Raw genomic sequence first — 22,158 nt, forward strand, 5'->3', positions numbered from 1 at the left:
TTCACCCAAAGGGTCGTGGACACATGGAATGCGCTCCCGCAGGAAGTGATCCGGCAGAGTACAGTACAGGGATTCAAACAGGAATTGGACGGATTCCTGAGGGAAAAGGGGATCGTGGGGTACTGAGGGAGGTGCTGGGGTGTTGCATAAGTATAGACAGCTCACCAGGTCGTGCAGGTGCAAGGCCGGAGGGTTAGGACATTGATGGGAAGATAGGACTTCGATGAGAAACCTAGGGGGCAAGGGGGCCCGTTCTGGTGATTAAGGCAGGTCATGACCTGTTGGGCCGCCGCGGGGGCGGACTGCTGGGCGGGATGGGCCTCTGGTCTGACCCGGCGGAGGCACTGCTTATGTTCTTATGTTCTTATCCAAAAATGAACCTGAAAAACAAAAAAGTTATCTGTTTTACTAAGGCATGGTAGAGGTTTCGGCCAGCAAGGTAAATGCTCCGATGCTCATAGGAATTCTATGAGTGTTTGAGCATTTTCTTCGCCAGCCCACAGTAGAAACCTCAACCTTGGCTTTGTAAAAGCCAAAATTAGGTGTTAACTATTGTGGACTGCATTTGGAATTGAAACAGCAGAACAAGAGTATAAAAATGAGAGGTATGAATTTGAATTAGGGATCATCTATAAAGCCACTGTCAAAAATTTTTGCCCCACCCTCCCCCCTAGTTTTACAAAACCGTAATAACGTTTTTTAGTGCAGGCTGGCGTGCTGAATGCTCTACGCTGCTCCCGATACTCAAGAGTTCCTAGGAGCGTCGGAAGCAGCGCAGGGGCAGTCTGCACTAAAAACGACTATCACAGTTTGGTAAAAAGGGGGGGTAGACAGGGGGATTAGATGGGGGGGTTAGATAGCTACCAACTTACATAATTGGATACCCACTCACTAGTCAAGAACTATCAAGAACCAAGTCATGAAAGATATTTTGCTGTCAGAAAATGAACACTGGAATAAAAATTTGTTTCATCCTATCATTCTTCCATTTGGCTTAGCTAAAGAAAAAATAAAAAAAATAAGACGTGTTAACTTTAAGTCAAGAAAGCGAAATGTATTAGGAAGAAAAGATCCTCATTCAAGCTAACTCAGAAGCAAATTTCACTTTCCTCTCTCAAACTGCTGCCAAAATTTCCTCCATACTGTGCATATTTCCTTGCAAGACCTACCAACATAATCCCATTGGAGTGTAATTACTGTGGCTAATATTCTTACCCCGATATGAAAATTTACCATCTAAAAGTGGCTCTCAGTTGTTACGATAATACACAAGCATGCTGCGAGAGGGTAATACCTATACAATAGACTTGGTCAATACCGTAAATCTCTTTATTGGACAACAACCTATTACAGGAGATCTACTTAACTGTTTCCCTACTTAAAGGGCCATTTGGTGCTACAATAACAAGCTGACTTTTCACATTAGCAGGGATTAGCCAGTATAAATAATAAATCGGCACCGGGATAGTGCTCTGTTAGACACAGTAAAGGTATGTCGAGTACTGGGAATAAAAATAAATGGATAAATCCAAGAAACTGTTCAGATTAGAACCCTTTGAGAAGTTGTTTGTTCTATAGTCTAGTGGGGGGGGGGGGGGAAGATTGGAGGGAAACATAAAAGGAAAAAAAAAAAAAAGTTTTGCACTCATTCACATGGATGGATAAACAAATCAAGCCTCACATGATCACTTCTTTTAAGGAAAAAGTACAACATTCAGCACACCAGAATATCTGCTAAGATCTGATAGCTGGAAAAAATAATAATAATAAGGTGTTGCAATTTTTCTCTGGCAAGTTTGTCAGGTTGCTGGGAAAGTCCCAGAAAATTACAGGGGTTTGCTTAGAGACTGAATGCATGGAACCAAGTGCTGCCTTCGCTTGAAAAGGTTTCAGCTACTCCGAAAACGTAAATTTATCATGATAAAATACAAAACTTCAAAAACTGGCAAGAAAAAAAAAAATGATTGCTTTGCTCATTGTTACATTAAAAAAAAATACAAAGAAAAAAAGCTGAGTCATACAAGAATGAGTGCATTCCAAAAGATATAGAGAAACTTAGTTTTAAAATATTAATTTGAGCTCTTAATTGTAACTATTACTACACTGATGTGTTTCTATGAAATTATCTTTTAATGCTAATTCAGCAAAAAAGTGATCATATGTTCAATACCAAACCATAGTTCAATACACTTCTAAGCACATACATATGATTTGACAGTTTCTCCACCGATATCTTTCAACATAGAAGCATTTCTGCGTCTGCAAACTTTGGTGTTCTCTTCTCATAACCTTTTTACAAGTTTCAAGAACTGCAACAGAGTGAAGCTGAATTAGATGTGCACGCTTATAGAAATTTAAAAAAATAAAAATCCTGCACATTCTTTCCAATAAAAATAATAAATGTGGAAACTCTCAAATCTTTCAGAAGTACACTGGCCAAAATTTGTCATTTTTATCATATTTCTAAAAGGCAATGAAAGACCATCTCAGAGATGTACTACGCTGAAGTTTGGCTCAAAGTCTGTGGAATCCTGCGATAGAAGAGTCTCTTAAAAAATAAAAAAATCCTTCATATGTTTACCTCAACTGCAACAATGATTCTGCACTTAATGAGTAGGAGTCATTAAAACTGCTTGCAGAGGGGTTGGAATCGGGGAGACTACATTTACTTGGGAATTAAAAAAAATTCTCTCTTCTGGCCTTCATTACTGTGATTATCTCATATACAAGCTCCCTCTGCAGGTGATAAAAAGGGTTACCAAAAAACTCTGTTAAAAAAGTACAGGCAAAAAAGTGTTACACTTTATAAACAAATATGAGTAGCCATATGCTTAAAAACTATACCAACGTTTAATGCATGAAGAGACAGCCAGCAAATTGCTGAATATTCTAAATAATTTCAAAATTGCTCTACAGGCCTACTTAAAGGGCTTGTGCGTGTTATTTTCAACACAATTAGTAACTTGATGTTCACAATACAGGTTTCAGAGTCACTTAAAAGCGTCTCTGCAAATCCACTAGAAGAAGTGGAAAACATGGCAAAGATGTCATATTGCTTACAAAGCAGCAAACAGAAGCTCGCTGCAAGAACACCAGATCTACTTTAACTAACTCATCTCCAGAAACTAAAAATACACAAACACAACCTACACCTCCCCCCCCCCCCCCCCCCCACTCCCCTTTCCCTGCACCTCTATTCAGTTAGAAATCATCCCGTATCCTTTGAGCTACATTTTGCTAAGACAACAGGGAGTGCTTCAAGGTAGAATGAGGGGGTGGGTGCAAATGGCTTGCTATAAAATTACAGGCAGTTTCTTTCTTGCAATGCCATTTAGCTTTAACAAAAAGTTACAGAGCTTTTCCCCCAATGAGAGCTAGGATTCTAGAAAGTTTGGAAGCCGTTTACCGACCTTTGCTTCTCTGTGTTTTCAGTGAGCTAATGCAGCAACCACATTACCTTATTCTAAATGGGCAGGCAGAGCCCAAAAGAACCGTGACATCAACAACATCTACAAAGGGGAGAGTGTGGCACAGTGGCTACGGCCTCAGCACCCTGAGGTTGTGGGTTCAAACCCAAACTGCTCCTTGTGACCCCGGGCAAGTCACTTAATCCCCCCACTGCCCCAGGTACTTTAGATAGGATTATGAGCCCACTGGGACAGACAGGGAAAAAAATGCTTGAGTACCTGATTAAATTCATGTAAACTGTTCTGAGTTCCCCTGGGAGAAAAGTATAGAAAATTGAATTTTTAAAAAAACCACTCGCACACACATCAGCTCTAAAGGCTTGAAAACACTCAGTTCTCTGTTTCTAGCATTTACCGCCTTCCTTATCATTCCCAAGTCCCCTTTTTTTGTTTTATTGGCCTTTCAGCACATTTTAAAGCCATAATCACCTCTCTCAATTACAAAATCTTTTGAGAAAATAAATGCTAATAAATAAAATTTCCAACTCTTATGTTCATAATGGGGGAAATTGTAAAAGCCACACTAAAAAATGGAGACCGGAAAAGACTGGCACTATGCACTACTCTACGACGGGTGTACACCAGGGGTGTCAAAGTTCCTCCTCGAGGGCCGCAATCCAGTCGGGTTTTCAGAATTTCCCCAATGAATATGCATGAGATCTATTTGCATGCACTGCTTTCATTGTATGCTAATAGATCTCATGTATATTCATTGGGGAAATCCTGAAAACCTGACGGGATTGCGGCCCTCGAGGAAGGTCTTTGACACCCCTGGTGTGCACCCTTTATAGAATAAAAATCCATGCCAGGTCCCATGCCCAAATCTCGGCACCAGATTTATGCCTACTAAAATATAGAGTATATACTAGCATCCAAGTTGGGTGTGGAAACCCAATCTATAACACTGTGCTCATGTTTAAAACGGTTCATAGACAGTAACGCGGAAGACAAAGGCGCGCGCCGACAACTGAGCGCAAGACGGAGGTGTGCGCTGAAGAAAAAGACTGTTTTTGCGCCTTTGTCCCGGCGCGCTTTTGACCTGACACCGTTTAAAACAATTGTATTGCAATGTCAAAATTTGAAATTTAATAAAGAATTAAAAACAAAACAACAACAAAACATATTGCATACCACTTTTTGGAATGCACATGACCTGTTCCTGTGCCCCACCCCCCTCCCCATGGCCTAATTCCTTTTGGGTTGGATGATATGGGATTTGCATGTGCAAATTCCAATTGTGTCAATTGGTCATTAGCAACCAATTACTGATGTTTAGCAGCTTGTTGGCCAATTGAGTTGTATTTTCATCTTAGTAGGGCACACAAAATTTGGACACCCCCCCAATCCAGGCACCATAAATAGAAACCAGGGTAATGAGTGTAATTAAACAGGAACAGCTATTAAAAAAAAAAAAAATTAAAACACCCATTTTTTTCCCCTTATGCCATTGCTTAGCTTATAAGTAAAGTAGCATCTTTGCAATCTACAAACATACCAAAATCATTTTATTTTCATTTATTTCCTATGACAGGACAGGACATATATACACACACTGTTTTCTACAAAGAAAATTAAAAAGGGATTTTTTTTTTTTTTTTTTAAGGTGTGTCTCCACCTTTAAAAAATGTTATTTACACCGAGACCTGAACCAGCAAGGCTAACATGTGAATGTGGTTAAGTCACAGGAGAGGAATTAGAAGACCTTTTACTTATAGCAAATCTTTGGTCCACGCGCTGCTGTAGATATGGGTGATGAGTACTTCTAGATCATATTTCAGTACATATTCCATTATATCGTAAAGATGCCACAATAGTCAACTTTGTGACCAAACACCAACAAGTAGTTTGGTGGTTTGATATATGTGGCACATTTAATACAATAAAGAACAAAAATATACAATTGTTCCTCTAAGACGACAGCTCTTCTGGTTATTTTCAGAGCGGCGACTAATATTTTTCCTTAGAAAGAGAAAAAAAAAAATTATAGAAGTCATTTTTGGATCCTAAACCACCAAGAGTACCTTTTCAAGAAGATAATGACTGCAATTTTGCAGCATTGCTGGTATAATCACTTGTCTGTAATAATAGGCAGGAAAGCTAAAGCATGATTAGGTACTGGGAAGCTATTTAACAAATATGGACTTCAGATTACAGTCTTCCAACATCTAATGTCAAAAACAACTAAAACTAAAGGATGCTCACAGGTTGTGTTATCTTGTTGGACCAACAGTTTTTCCCCCATCCAGAGATAACAGAAAGTACACGAGTTTATATGGGGAAAAAGTTTAAATAACTGTTAGCCAAACAACAATTAAGATATACTGTATGTTGATTTGGCCCAGTGGAAAATATTAGAATCTTTTTGGAGGTTGTAATTGTCACTGTGATCGACAAGGTGACAGAATATTTCGAATCAAAGATAACAAATAAACACCACCACCATTTTCTCATTTCTTAACCTAAAAAATATATATATTTTTTTCTTCTATGAACAAAGGTAACATGTCATTATAAACGAATTATCTACATTATGATTAGAGACACTTAATAGAGAAATAGCTTAGTCACAGCACTAATTCTATGGACTGGAACTTGTAAAGAAAAAAAGGTGACCCATGAAAAGAAATACAAAAACTCTGCAAGTGCATTCTCTTGAAGGAAGACAGACAGAAATAAAAAAAAAGAAGAAATTCAAGGCTGCCTACTACAGTAATACTTAATTAAAACTGAATGAACTCTCCCACAACAAAGCCAGCAGACTCAACAAGGTCAGTCTTCCCTCCCTCAGCTGCAAGGAATTTTTTTTTATTTTATTTTTTTTTTTTTTGACAGTAATGGGTGTTAGATTATTCTGTCATCCAGATGCAGAGCAGTAATCGGTTTGAGGTGCTGATTGATATGAAAATACCAACAGACAGAGCAACAAACTACAGCTCAGCGGAAGCATAAAACAGTCTGGTTCTCCCTCCCCTGCCTCCCACTCAATGAAAAGACAGAACAGAACAGCACAAAGGGAAAGTTCTATTGTTTGTGACAAAAACAATAGCGCCACTTTACTGTGTGCGATACTCAAAAGTGATCTTATATCTGGTCTTGGAGAAACACCACGGGCACTAAAACAAAACTTTAAATTGCTACTTTGAAGATAAACGTCTACTCCTAAGATCGGTCGCATCCCCTGTGGACATAGAAAGGCATTAAAATTCCGAATCGTGAAAGAGAAAAAAAAAAAAAATAAAAAGTTACAGCAAGAGAATGATTTCAATTTTCTAAAATGCAGGCATTTTTTTTATGTGGGAGCAGGGCAAAGCAAAGCTACTGAACAGCAAGCGAGAAAGTTAAGCTAAGATCCACTTGGAAAAAAAAACAAAAAAAAATACACACTGGGTAGCGCCACATGACCAAAAGTCAGTACTTACTGTGGTATAAAACAGACAGGTCAGTCCATCCTAGGGAAAATGCTTGAAGTCCCTGGATGCAAACCACTTTGAGTGTAGTCGGAAAACTACAAAAAGGCGGTATACGAGTCCCAATCCCTTTCCTACTGGAAATACCCGCTTCTTTTTTGCAGCATCGTTACCAAAGTTCCTCAGTGCTATCTTGAACCTTGCAATGGCAGATTCGTGCTGTGTTGTCTACTCAACAAACTGAAGCAAATTGGAGTCTGGGAGGCGGACTGACAGACAAGAAATTTGCACCGCTGCAATAAAAAATACAGTAAAACAACAACAACAACAAAAACCCCCAAGCACCAACTTCACAAAGCCTCCCAAAAGTGCCTGTCAATTTGAAACAGTCTCCTCCTAACACAATTGCCTTCAACGCTGCAATACAGAGATCGTGACTTAATCCCTGCATGTGAATTTTAATGTTTATAATGTACTCCTCACACATTGGGGGGGGGAGGGGGAGAAATCAATGACAAGACCAACAGGGGCCCATTTACCTCAGCGCACGTTCTCTTGTCAGGCCATGATTAATGCTACGCTCTGTAGAGGGAGACGTTACATCCAGCTAAAACAGACCTAAACTTTACCCTAAGGCAGGAATCGTATTTAAACATCTCTATTCAACGTGACATTTGTTCTCCTATTTTTTTTTTTTTTCTAACTAGTTTCCCCAGAAATTCCAAGGAGTTGACTCTTGTGACCTTGGAATGGCCCATTGGCTGCAGCTCGTCACGGTGCCTGCCCTTACCACGGGAATGAAGCCGGGACGTTCTGCATTGGGGGGACAGAGCTACCAGAACAGAGTACAGCAGGTGCTTAAGAGTACAGACTGCCATCCTGAGGGCAACCCCGATTTAACTTAACACACACACACACAAAGAGTCAAGTCAAATTATAGGAACACCACAACCAGCCCCATAAATTCTATGGGCCATTTTTAACCACAGAAAGGAATGCCTGGCCTAAAAAAAGAGATGGTGACCCTTTTTAGTTGGGTAGGGGGAGAATGAACAACAAAACTCAATAAATCTTCAATCAGCAAACTGGGATTCAGATTTTTTTTCCATGCAGCACAGTTACAATGTACGTTGCACTTCACTTTTCAGACTGGCATATCTGCTGAAGTTATTTGCGTCCGACTTGCTCCAAGATCAACAGACTAGATATAGCTGAACTAAAATAACATTTTAGCCTCTCTCAGAAGTGACTTTTGAACTTTCCTGTACTATCCAGAGAGGTTACACTAGGGACCTTAGTTCTACCATCACATCGCAAAATAGAACAGAAAAGAGAAAATGAAAGCAATGTTAATATAAATGTATACACCTACAACCGATCCAGCTCCATAACCTTACCCACAATGACCTAACACCATCTCACTGATGCCAAGTTCCTACTAACTAAGGTAATCTCATTTCTGGTACTTCTCTGTGTAAATTGATTTTTTCCCTCCTCTTAGCTGCTCTGGTAATTGAACAAATTCTTATAACTGTGATGGGATTTTACTTGCCAGCATACACCACATAAAATCCTCAGCTATGATGAAGCATATTACTTCATAAAACTGCATTTTTGTTGTAATTAAACAAAATTGTATCTAAGTTTGCTTTGTGCCTCCAAAGCAATCAATAGCTTTCTGCTGGAGGCTGCACTTTACCTGCAGGTGGTAAGCATTGTGTTTACTTTGCTCAGTCTGCAAGGCTCTCGATTCTTCTGTCCCTTCAAAATAATTTGGGGAAAATAACATGTTTGTGGTGAATAGACCTGCTACACTATTGCCCGATGAAGGCCAGGAGAAAATTACTCTGAATGCAAAATTATGCATTTTTGTTTAATCCCACAAAATAGCTGAAATTTAAATAAAATTATAACATGATCTAAATTGAAGATCGTTATCACAAATCCTTTTTTCCCCTGAAAACTAAATTATATTCCCAGTGTTTAGACTGTAATAATGGTTGTATTCTCTAACATTCTATATCTTTAGGACTTTAAAGATAACTTATATATATATATATATATATATATAAAGCTATACAATTTTAAACACAGCCTCAGCTACAATAACCAGAAATCACAGAATTACACTTTTGCTCCCTAGTTCTAAAAAGTACAGTGTGCATTCAAGGCTGTTACTATTTCTTGTAACAGTGTTAGAACAATATTATATATTTTTCAGTTCAACAGACCTGCAATTAAGTACAATACTGCTATATTCAGAGTGATGAAATTTAAAATGTTTAAAAAAAAATCCCCAAAACTAATAAACCTGACTGCATTTACAGTCTTTCAGCTGTGAAACAGTCTTCAATAAGAGCTGTGAGATACTCCCTGTAGCACAAGTTGAGGAATAATTAATGCCTTGCTTAAGAAAAATATTTAAATATCTTAATCAGTTACATAGCGTTAAATAAAATTATATGTTGTGTTAAATTTTTTTTAAAATCTTGTAAATAAATGTTTGTACAGGAACTTTTCTGTTTGGATTGCTGTAGAAGATTTTAAAAAAAAAAAAATACTTTTCCCAGCACAACTCAAGAGTTTCTTTAAGTAGCTAGTGAATATCACAGGCTTGCAAAAGGTTCAACAGACCTAGATCATTTCAAGTATTAGAGACTGAATTCAACAATTTTGAACACAAATTGTAAAGATTTTTAATGGCAGACATACTAAGGAAAATTTCCTATACAATTTTAAAAACATCCCAAGACTAATTGTATTCATATTTAAACGCATTTCCAGCTGGTGTAGTTCAGTTTATGCTTAACTAGTTTCTACTCAAAATTTTTCAGCTGGTACAGGGGTAAACAAACAGCGATGGTCTGGTTTCTAGGGGTCTGTTATTCCAGCACACAGATCCAAATAATGGTAGTGAGAAATAAATACTAGCAGTCTTGAGCTTCAAAAGAAGCCTTTTCCAACACATCACTGTGCAAAACCCCTTCTGCCTCCCAATCTGCTACTACCAAGCAGATGGGCTAAAACTATAGCAGGTACTTGTAAAATTAGCTTCAGCTCACAACACTAGGATTCACGGGTACACACCAATACTCTGTCTCTATGAAAAAGTACACACTCCACACCAGCAAGCACTACGCATCCTGAAAAGTTGAAAACAAAAATGGCACGGTCCAAAGTCTCAGGACAATCCATTTGTTGAAATTCAAATTCTCAATTCGTAACTGCTGATCCCAACTAAGAATTAAAAAAAAAAAAACACACAAAATCAATAACTGGGCATGGAAAGTGTCTTAAACAGTGTACCTATGCACAATTTACTGCCTAATAAAAAATTACATCTTATAATAAGTAAAATTATGTAAAGGCAAGTCACAAAATGTTACACTGCCATACTGATTGAAAGTTTACAGGGAAAAAAATAAAAGCACTAAAAAAAGGGTACCCAATCCCCTCCCAAATCTGACTTAAGGAATTAAAGGCTATAAGGAAGCTTAAAAGAACACAAAGAACGTCTCAACAGCAGTTAAATTAGATAGACCTGTCTTAACTACCATGCAAACTGACTGTAAAAACCAAAACAAACCTGAAAAAGTTACTCCAGCTCATTCCAAGAGAGACAACACCCAGAACCCAGGGCCAGTATCTGCACTGATGTGAAAGCTGGCATAATAAAAAAAAAACCAGCTACTCCACTTAAAATACTTGCACAGGGCAGGAGAAACAGAGAGATCTATATCTTTATGCTAGTTTCTGTAAGATTTTGAGATGTAGTTTATCTGCTTTGATGTTGGTCCATTAAGGAACAAGAAACTCAAAAGCCAGGGGGAAAAAAAAAAAAAAAAAGGCGGAGTACGTTTATTGGAAATTCTCAAGCCAAAACGAAGTAATTGGTTTGTTCTACCTCACCTGATTCAATATCCTGATTTCCCCAACTACCAGCTCCCAGAGCTATCTGCGTGTCTAAGTTCGTTTCCTGTTGCCAACACATAGTAACCCACATTGATTGAAAATGGCAGCTGAAGTGTTGTTGCAGTGCATTAATTTATCTCCAAGTGGCTCAATTTTGCTACATGACGGCTGAAAAACGCTCCGCTCGTTGTGTACCTTTAACAGCTTTGTCGAATTTGGGATATTCATCACTAAAGACAAAGCTAAAGGAACATCATCTTCAAGGCAATTTTTTTTTATTATCTCTAAAAGGTAGTGGCGTTTATTTAAAGTACTCTGCATTCAAAGCAGACTAGTTAATTGCAATTTAAATGTGATAATGGCAATTACATCAATATATGTTCCTTTCATAATCATCAACTGATACTCCCTTCAGACAGCACATAAATAAACATCTGTGAGATCCAGTTTAAACAACGGCACAAAATTATAAGATGACTAAAGATACATACCCACAAAACCTGCCACTGCAGGATTGTCTATGTAGCTGTCATGTCCAAACCTTTAGGGCAGGGGCCACATTTTAAATTAGCAAGGATATAGGATATATAGAGCATTCGTCCACTGTACTAAAACACACATCAAATTAAATTTATAAAAATGATTTAAGTCTCTCCAGCTCTTTCAGTATCAGTGGTTTTCATTTATAAAGAGTGGAACACTAGTCTACAGAATGAGAAAGTTCATTTCCATCAAAGATTCTGGGAGAGAAGGAAAGCTTTGAACCATCTGCTCTTCTGAAGAGGCCCAGGATCACTGAAGGGTAACTCATTGTTTTGCGCTTCCACTTACTGATTAGAAATATTGATTCTATGAGAAAAACTGCTAAAGTTTTTTTTTTTTTTGTTCCATTTTGTTTCTATGAGGAAAATGTTTAGCACCCAGAGGCTCAAGCTTTACAAATCCAAAAGATTGGTATTTAAACATTAACGGGAGGGGGCAGGATAAGATGCCCAATGCAAAGTAACTGCAAGCTGATTCCTGATAAGATTACTCTATAGCCAGCTACTAAATTTTCTATTATTATTAAAACACGTTTAAAAATTTAGTTATGCAAAACCCAGATTAAAGCATCTATTTCCAATTGGTTTTTTTTTTTAATGCATTCTGCCAAATTTAGTATTAAAAAAACCTACAAGGGAGGAGCATATGGCAAAGACCCATTCTAAAGCTGCTTTTTTAAAAAAAAATCTGCTACCCCTATGTTATAGACAACAAATGAATCACAAGCACTCTGTTTAGTTGTATCCAAAAATAACCTGAGATTTACTGTTGGCCATCCATGCCTGGTGTAGACTTAAAAGGGGAGGGGGGTGAGAGCTATCTGTATCAAAAGAGTGGAATTTAGGAAAAAAAAAAAAAAAGGGGGGGGGGAGGCGGTGAACTTTAATTTCAAGATTTCTATTATGTTCTTAATCTAAAGTCCAAGTTCTTTCACATAAGGACCCTTCAGTGCAATCTTATGAAGAGAAAATCTTAAATCAGGAGTTCTGTCGAAAAAGCTTTTTGAATCCTAGCGGACATAAGGCAGCAGAAAAAGCATGAAACGACAGTCATAAAATAAAAGGTCGATCGCTTTCTCGGAACAAACGATTAATCAACAGAAAAAGAATAGCTGGGCCTTTTGCTGGAGGACCCACCAAAAACCAGAATGTTTTTCACTCACATAATTACAAAACAGTAAAAAAAAAGTTCAGAAACATAGCCCAAATCCACCTCCCTATTTTACCCCTTTAGAATTCCCACTGCCCTTTGGGCCTCTCCTTGGAAGCAAATGGAAGACAGGCTGAAGTTTTCTCAATTGAGCTCGGAGCTGAGGAAGCTTTGATATGCTAATAACCCCCTTCAAACGGTAAGAATTCACACTTGCATTAATTCAAACAATTTGTGCAGAATGATGTGAAATGGCACCTCTTTTAGTGGGAAGCAACAAAAGGAAGGGAATCAGAGTGTCTGAAGAAGAAAAAAGGAGAAAAAAAAAAGATAAACAAGAGAGCATTTGTTCTGCAGGATGTCTCAAAAAGAATATTTAGATGCAACTAAAATGTACCTGCACAAGCTCTTTAGCTAATAACCCGAATACACCTCAGGAAACTTCTGGAAAATTCATGCAATGTTGATATATACATACAGCATAGATTATCTTTACCCTATAGTGCAGAACTGGTCCCAGCTTTCCCTGTGCAGACGCAGGACCGTTTTAGTCCCAGACTCTCAGGGCACAGAACATCTGGATCATTTTACTCCATCTATCGCCCACTTCTGAATTTAACTGAACTCGGAATAAAAAAAAAACACACACACACACACACACACGAAACTCTAGCCATGGAGTTTATTAGTGCTATAGAGTCTGCAACAGGTTAAGGTGATTTTTATTCCAGTAATATATTATATTCATCGTTCTACTGAAAACAAAGACCGTAGGCGCATCAGAGGCCTTCAGACACATATACATCATGGACGATGAAAAAGAATGAATGAAACAAACACGTAAGTATTATTCTACAGCACAAGACCAACAAAAAAATATGAAATGAAGAACAACAACAACAAAAAAGGCTGAACTGCTTGAAACGGGCACCATCTGGCTGCAGCTCGGGCTCCTTTCGTCTTACCTTTATAGAGAACCCCGGGGTACAGTTGCCTCTTGTCTATGAGAACTGGGGAGGGGGGGAGGCGACCTCAAGAGTGCACGGAAAGCCCCCAAGTCGCCAGAAACAAACCCGTCTTCTGTTCCTCGCCAGGCGCCCTCTCCCCTTCACACGCCCCACTACCGACCGTGGCCATTAAAATCCAAATCGGGCCCCAAAGTTTGGAAGCACGAGACTCCATCAAAAGACCACCAGCTCTTCGCTTCCCCGATCCCGGGTGCAGGAGAAACGGATCCCGCGTCTAATCGCCGTCACTCATTCCGCCTGCTGGAGCCAGTTCACATCTGGCTGCGTTTTGATTTAACCTTTTTTTTTTTCTTTCTTTCTTTTTTCCTTCCCCCTTTTTCTTTCGGGCTGGAAGTACAGCAGCAGCTCTGTCCGGATCCACTTAGCTGAAAGAATCAAAGCTTAAAAAAAAAAAAATGAGCCCGGCAAACCGATGGACAAATAAAGAGGCCGAATCTGGTAGCCTCGGGCCGGTGCCAGGTCGCCACCCAGAGCCTCGAGCCGCCTAGCTCCAATCACTCTACCACTCACAGCCGCCTCTTGCAAAAAAAAAAAACACACCAGGCGGCGTGTAATTCCCTTTTCTAAAAAGCAGGTTGGCTCTGCTTGGCGGTGGAGTTTTCGGATTACACTTTTTTTTTCCTCTCTCTCTCTCCCCTACCTAACTGCACATAGCTTTTACCCCTCCCAAAACGAGAGAGGGGGGGGGGGTGCGATAGAATGAATGCAATCACCAGAAAAACAAAAAAGGCATTTTTGCCGGCTACGGTTGGAGCTTACCTCTCTCTCTTTTGCTAGGTGCAGTTTCCCGTAGACCCGTTCAAAGGATTCTCCTTTGCAGAGCTCGGACTGAGGGGAAGAGCCGGAGGCTGCAGTGGAGGGAGGGAGGGAGGGGGGGCAGCTCTCCTCTAGCAACCAGGGCCGGGCTCGTTAAGTCAACATGGTTGGGTTGGTGGTTTTTTTTTTTTTCCTTCTTTCCCCTTCAGCTTCAAGCCTGTTCCACGTGAAAACAAAAGAAAAGAAAGCGGAGAGCACGCAACCTGTGGTGGGGGGAGGGAGGGAGGGGGCTCCGGCAGAGTGTCCCGGAGCCGGTCCCGCTCAGAGTGCCGGCTTAGCACGGTCCGACTCCTCGGCGCACTGAAGCAAAGCCCTCGCTGGCGCTCGCTCCGCTGCCGTCGACCTCATTTGCATGTCCCTCGGTGACATTCTGGCCTCTGGCACAATCCAGTCCCAGCCCCTCGCATTTCGGAGCTAGCAAAAAAGACCACAGACGGGGGAGGAAGCAGCAGCCCCGGCGGAACAAGAGCAAAGAGAGGAGGGAGGGGGGGGGGAGTTAGGGGAAAAAAAAAAATGTCTGCAGGCTCCTTTCGCTCTAGCTGCACCTCTCCAGACGGGGCAGCGCTAAATCCTGACACAGACTCCGCCTAGGGTTACCGTCTGACTCCAGGAAAAGGAGGACGGAGTGAGACATCCGGGTTTTACTTCCATTGCTTTCAATAGAAGTAAAAAAGCCCAGATGTGTCTATCTGGCCTCCTTATTACTTCCATTGCTTTCAGTAGAAGTAAAACCCGGATGTCTCAGTCCGTCCTCCTTTTTCTGGAGCCTTATGGGAATCCTAAATCTTTGCCGCCGAGGAGGCCTGGACTGGAGTTGCCCGAGCCACCGCCTCTTTCTAGCAGCGACGCCCTCCCCACCACGCGCACCGGCTTCCGCTAATCATAGAAACTGTGTTTAGCAGGTAGAGCGAGGGCGATTCTCCGGCGTTGTCCGCTGGATCTCGGGCAGTGGGAAGAGATTAGCGGCGCTGCACCGGCTGCGGAGAAAGTCCGGCGACAGCCGAGAGCCCGGCGTGTTTGTCCTTCCCTCGCCGCCTCGCTTGTTTGGGCGAGAGGCTCCGTCCGAGCTGCAACTTTAAAGTTTTTTTTTTAAAAAGACATGCGAAAACTTACTTTTTTGGTCTTCTACTTTAGAAAACGTTGAAGTGGGCTAAACAGCGCTTCACCTGGGACGTGTTTTTTCTCACTTCGGTCCGCAGGATTGTAGCCAACTTGCATGTGCACATACTTAGAGATGATAACATTTCTGTGTGTGTGATTATAAGTAATTTAACGATATTTATAAGCATCTGAGCGAGAAAATAATTTCTTTTTTTTTTATGCTTGTTTGTTTTACAACTTTAAACGTTTCTAGTACTCGCTCCAGCCCCTGAATAAAGTTGGATTCCTTTCAAGTTTTGATATCTTTTATCGGACCTATGTAATTATTAAGCGATGAGGTTGTCTGGTCTGTGGAAGCTACTTAGGGTCTTCCTTGGTATGTCACACAAAACAAATGAGGCCATTGTAAAAGAATAGAAGGAAAGACTACAGAACTTCGGCTCCCAAATGTACAGCGTGTTTTCTAAAGCCGTTTCCTGCATTTCCTTAAATTGAAATCATTCCTTGTACTTTGCTATTGTCCAGTGAGAACATGTATTTGCTAGCATGATCTCTGCCAGGAATCATAAGTAAAATTAAGAACAAAAGAAGGAAAGAAAAGCATGCCAAAGAAACAAAGCACTGCATTAAAAAGTTCCAAAAAAACTGTCGAACATCTGGCCATTCATTTTATAGGGATAGCATACCATGCTATAATAAAGCTTTTATCTGCTCCTAAAGTTTTATTGTTGCATGGGCAAAATATGTTTTTGTTATTTATTTGACACTGTCTGGGTAGGGAAATTCCTAAAACAGCCTAACAGATTTCCAATATGTACGGCCTAAATCCCAGGAGCCGACCTTTAACCAGGTGTTGACCCAGGACTGGAAGTAGAGAATGACACGGTGACAAAATTCATCATCATTCCCGTCCCCACGGATAACTGCGGGAAACCATCTTCATGTCATTCTTTAAGGAGAGAGGAAAGAATCAGAGTATAATTGGGCACAACCACTGACCCGCAAGCTTTGCTCTGAAGAATGCTGGTGTAGAAGGACTGAGGTTGAAACAAACACTACAGAATGACAGTCTCTAGAGCAGATATTGTGATGTCATAATGCCTCATTCCACCAGAGCCTAAGAACCAATCACATCAGTGATGTCACAATGGCTTCATTATCCTTGGCTCACATAAGAATCAGAGTATGAATGGCCACAACCACTGACCCGCAAGCTTTGCTTTCAAGAATGCTGGTGTAGAAGGACCGAGGTTGAAATAGACACTAGAAAATGACATGGGATTATTTTCCGCGGTTATCCGCGGGGACGGGAACGGTGATGAATTTTGTCACCGTGTTATTCTCTAACTGGAAGCACAAATGAAAAGGGGATGAGAGTGGCGGGGTTGGTAGGATGCCGGAAATGGTGGCAGGGTAGAGTGGAGGTTTATGAGTGATCCTTGTGTTTTGCTGTGCTTCATGAGGCTAGACCAGTGTCTCTCAAACTTTCTCGAGTCGGGTAGTGGCCATGGCTTGAGGCACCCAGAAGTGTGATGACGTCACCGTGATGACATCATGCATATGCGTGATATCATCATGTCGACGTCCACACATGTGCAAAGGCCCTCCAGTTGAGCCCTGAGACTGGGGGGTGCCAGCAGGGAAGAGGGCTGGAGAGGCACTGGCGCCAGCTGATTGCCTACAGCAGTGTTTCTCAACTACTTCAAGCTAAGTACCCCCTAAGTCTAACAAATATCAACTGAGTACCCCAACCACAGACCTCCCTAGGCCCAACCAAGCTCTGCCCCAGATCCCATCCCCTTTACTAATTGTAATGCAATTTTTTTTCCATTCATTTTTCATATACACACAGTATACACAGCAGATATAAATTCTCTAAACTGACACATTTCAATCACTATATTGAAAATAAAATCATTTTACCTACCGGCAATCCTCTGCAGCCTGCTATAATTGGCTTTAAAGGTGAGACCAGGAGGCCGGAGGGGGGGGGAAGCTGGAGAGAAGGGGGAAACATGCAGGCCTTCGGTGAATCGGGCAGCGCTGGTGCTGTACCGCGTAGGGAAGTCAGTTGACAGGGGATTGAGGGGTACATATAGAAGTAGAGGTAGGTTAAAGGAATAGTCAGTGACCACTACACAGGTCATAGGCCTGATGGGCCGCCGAGGGAGCGGACCGCTGGGCGCGATGGACTTCTGGTCTGACCCAGTGGAAGCAACTTCTTATGTTCTTATGGCAGGCGCCTCTCTTCCTCCTCAGTGTGCCATGGCAAACTTGGCCTGGTAGTATGCCTCGGCACACAGTTTGAGATACACTGGGCTAGAACTTTTGGCCATCCTATTCCCTCTGGATGGAGATGAGTGGTCAATAAAAGGTTCTGCAGTCCTAGCAGCTTAATCTCTGACCCTGCCCTTGACCAGGTAAGAGTTGCTTATTCACACCAAGTGTTGCCACGGGGCCTGCTTTGTGTTGACCCTCAGGTAGTCAGGGCTGAATGTAAGCTGTCTACCTGTAGTGGCTTAATGAGCTAGGTTTGTTGGTGGAGTTGATGCTTGAGGTCCTGGAACAGGCCGATGTTGCTGGCAGCAGTGCTGTGGAAAAATGATGGCAGATAAAACCCAAAAGGCCCATCCAGTCTGCCCATCCCCAGCAATCATTATCTCTTTCTCTCTCCGAGAAATCCCACATGCCTATCTCAGGCCCTCTTGAATTCAGACACAGCCTCTGTCTCCCCCACCTCTTCTGGGAGACTGTTCCACGCATCTACCATCCTTTCTGTAAAAAAGTATTTCCTCAGATTACTCCGGAGCCTCTGAACTTCATCCTATGCCTTTTCATTGCAGAGTTTCCTATCAAATGAAAGAGACTCAACTCATGCCCTTTGCACCTCTTCTGCAGTTCACTGAAAGTTTGCAGAATTTTCAGTGTTCTGGTCCTGGATTGTCAAATGTGTCAGGAGTGGTACTTGGTTCTTTGCCACCTCAGTTGAGTCCTACTCCTTCCTCTGCACAAACTTGGCATTATAGGTTTGGGGGCTGATTTTAGTGAACAGGCAAGACTGAATGCATCATTTCAGTGTCAAATGACTGATGGTACAGTTTCAAGTCTTTCATATTTGCTTCCAGGGATGGTTTGATGCTGGGGATCTAGGACATTCATTTGGGAGAGGGGGCGGCGGCTTATGCTGCTTTCCAGTACATGCTACTCCCTACTAGAGAAGTGGGTGGTTATGGACTTCATATGAATTTCTCAAGTCAGGTGCCATTCCATAGCCTTTGTTCCCTGCAGCTGATAGAGGCCCTTTGAGGATATTTGGGGCATATGCCAGAGTGGAATCCTTTGTGGCTTTCCTATCTGGGATTGCCTCCAGCTTGACTAACGTGGCTTATGGTTTATTTTCAGATCCCTTTTCTGCTCCTGCTTCTTCTGTTTCACGCGTCCATGCTGGGGTGTCACCCATGGATTCTTCTGCAGGATCCTCGCGTGTTAGAGAAGCAGTTCATTGAACAAGATGGTGGAGAGCAGGCAAGAATGCATTTAGATATTTTAGTTTCTGCCAAGCTCGAAGGAGGTGCTACAGGAGATTAAACTTCTTTGACAGTGCCTAAATCAGGTGAACAGATTATACGGGTGGAGCAGGGCAGAGTGCGAGGTGGCTTGGGTGAGCAAGTGGGTGGGATGAGTACTGGTAAAAGGAGGGATAAATGTAAGAGGAGGAGGAGTTCTAGGTCACTGTCCACTTCCTCCTCATCTTCTTCCTCCACTATAATTCTGGGGACAGAATTATAGAAGTATTGTGTTATAGGCGCCATCTTGGTGAGGCACCCATCCTCTCCGCCTGCCTGCCGCTTCCCTTCCTCCGTACCTCTATAACGTTCCTGGCATCTAGGAAGTGACGTCAGATGAAGAGCCGATGCTGGCGTGACAGCAGGTTGGAATGTTACAGAGGTAGGGGGAAAGAGTGTGAGTGTGTGTGTGGGGGGGTGCGGCCTCGCCCCGGGTGCCTCTCACCCTTGCTATGCTACTGTACGGGGGCATCCCTTTTATTCAACAGTAGGAAGTTCAGCTGACTCGTGACTCATCTTCAGGAGGATCGGATGTATGCTGACAGTTTAACCACTCCACATGTGCCATTCCTGTTTGTAAATTCAGATTTTTCTGTTCCATTTATACCATATAGCATGCAGCTTTCGAGTGTCCTAAGCGTGGTGCGCCCTTCTTACCAGCTTCACCCAACGAGAGACAGTTTGTTGATTTGTATGCCTTCTCTGGTTAAGGTGTCAGAATGATGCAGTCACAGCTTAACCAGTAACTGAGGCACAGAGCAGCTAATTTTGGAACGTGAGATTTTTTTTTTTTTTTTTGTATAGGTTTTGAGTACCATTTACTCTTTGTTAGCAAGGTTGCCAAGAATTCTCCTTTCGTCTATCGCCTACACTAGGTTGTAGCTAAGAAACTGGTTTATTTAAAACATTTATATCCCGCATATCACAAAAATCTATGCGGGTTACAACATACATACATCTACCTAAATAGACAAACACCTTAACACATCATCAATATCACATCAGCAATAAAACCATTCTGATAACTTCCTACTTACAAACCTCCTCAATAAAATACAAAATGCAACAGACCAAATTTCCTCCCTTCACAAATCGCCGAAGGCCTCCTGAAAATAATAAGTCTTCAAACACTTTTCAAATGATCAAAACAAGAAAATTTGATGAACATTGCCTGGAACTGAATGCCACAAATGTGGGCCTATCACCCACATCGCTGGGTAGCGAAGTAGGGTTTTTCAGGAGTGATCTTTACCACAATTCATGGTGTCACCAAAGACCGAATTTTAAGTTTATATAGAATTTATCATATCTTGCTGGTAAGTAACCAGATTTCCTCATTTAAAAAAGGATATGTAGCCCTGCCCCAATCTGCCCCAGTCCCGCCCCCACACAAACTTTGTCTCTTCTCCAACTAACTTGGGGCCTTCCAAACCCGGACAAACTGCCAGGTTTTGGAAATCCATCCGGGCATCCAGACAGTCCTCTAAAACAGTATCTCTCAAACTTTCTCTAGCCAGAGCACACTAAAGGCACCCAGAAGTGTGCAGATGTTGTCGTGATGACATCACGCATTTCACATCGATGTCTGCACATGTGCAGAAGCCCTCCAGATGGGCCCTGAGACACCAATAGGGGTACCAGCAAGGAAGAGGGCCGGAGAGGAGAGGCACTGGCGCCAGCTGATTGTCTACAGCAGTGTTTCTCAACTACTTCAAGCTAAGTACCCCCTAAGTCTAACAAATATCAACTGAGTACCCCAACCACAGACCTCCCTAGGCCCGCCCAAGCTCTGCCCCAGATCCCATCCCCGTTTCTAATTCTAATGCAATTTTTTCCATTCATTTTTCATATATACACAATATACATAGCAAATATAAATTCTCCAAACTGACACATTTCAATCACTATATTGAAAATAAAATCATTTTACCTACCGGCAATCCTCTACAGGCTGCTGTAATTAGCTTTAAAGGTGAGATCGGGAGGCTGGGAGAAGCTGGAGGACCCTAGAGAGAAGGAGGAAACATGCAAGCCTTCGGCGAATCAGGCAGCACTGGCGCCATACCACATAGGAAGTCAGCTGGCAGGCGCCTCTCTTCCTCCTCAGTGTGCCACAGCATACTAGTGTGCCTCGGCCCACAGTTTGAGATACACTGTTCTAAAAGGTTTTTCCAGCCATCTGGTAACCCTACCTGCTGTAGATGATTTTGTTCCTAAAGAGCTATGCGCAGTGAAGTATGCCTCTTATGATTTGGTCTTGCAGCTGGTGCAATGGTACGGGGAAGGTTTACATCTATGAAAAGCAGATATTGAGTCTGTTTTTCATTTGCTACCTCCTCATCCTGCTTCGATACTTTCTAGAATATGTATTATGTGGGTAAATGTTTACCTATGGGGTGCTCAATATCCTGTTCTTATTTTGAGATGTTTGCATTTTTGTGCTTTAGGTCCCAGAGCAGGGAACCTGGCTAATTTAGTTGTACTAACACAGATGCTCATCCTATCCCAGCTAGATTACTGCAACTCCCTCTATGCTGGCATAAACTCCTCCCTACTGCATAAACTTCAACTGATTCAAAATACAGCAATAAGACTAATAGTCAAACTAAAAATAAATTTTATTTCATTTCTTATTACTACAACAGAATGCACTGTTACCTATTAAATCTTGAATAACCTTCAAACTATCGTGTAATGTTCTACATATTACATGCAAACTCCACAGAACCACTTATAAACTTTTTCACCAACTCCTGGTCTTCGTCCTCCAGAAAACTTAAGACACTTCAACTAATCCTTTCTTCACCCAGAGGTGTGAATTGAAGCACAAGTGCATCTTTAACACTCTTCTCACCTACATAGGCACCAAGACCTGGAACGACCTTCCAATAGTCATCAAAACAGAACATATCTACCTTTAGGTTTGTGAATTAAACAAAGACATTTAACTCTCCCTTTTCACCATAGGATTCCACTTTGTGCTTTATTACTCATTGACAATGAAACATACCAAATTTCACCACAAGATCTACCTCTTCAGACAATGAAACTTACATTATTAGAATCAAAAAATGACAACACGGTCATCGACCTACTCACCTTTCTGTAAGACCTAGACTAGTCCTGGCTACCCTTCTGTTGCACACATGTAAAAGGCCATCACCTAGAC

General features: G+C 41.5%; 1 protein-coding gene across 15 annotated transcripts in view; it reads right to left on the bottom strand.

Annotated features, from left to right (window-relative positions):
• Window positions 1-14,805, bottom strand: part of ADGRL2 (adhesion G protein-coupled receptor L2) — a 419,013-nt gene extending 404,208 nt beyond the window's left edge. For 9 of the 15 annotated variants that reach the window (XM_033915829.1, XM_033915831.1, XM_033915827.1 and 6 more), the window contains exon 1: window positions 14,266-14,803. The gene's annotated coding sequence lies outside the window, so the exon portion shown is untranslated. Of the gene's footprint in view, window positions 1-13,443; window positions 13,757-14,265 lie in introns of those variants that run through there. The other 6 variants (XM_033915836.1, XM_033915837.1, XM_033915838.1 and 3 more) reach the window with 4 other exon arrangements.
• Window positions 14,806-22,158: the final 7,353 nt, after the last annotated feature.

Source organism: Geotrypetes seraphini, chromosome 12, assembly GCF_902459505.1.
Source record: "Geotrypetes seraphini chromosome 12, aGeoSer1.1, whole genome shotgun sequence".
Classification (NCBI taxonomy): Eukaryota; Metazoa; Chordata; class Amphibia; order Gymnophiona; family Dermophiidae; genus Geotrypetes; species Geotrypetes seraphini.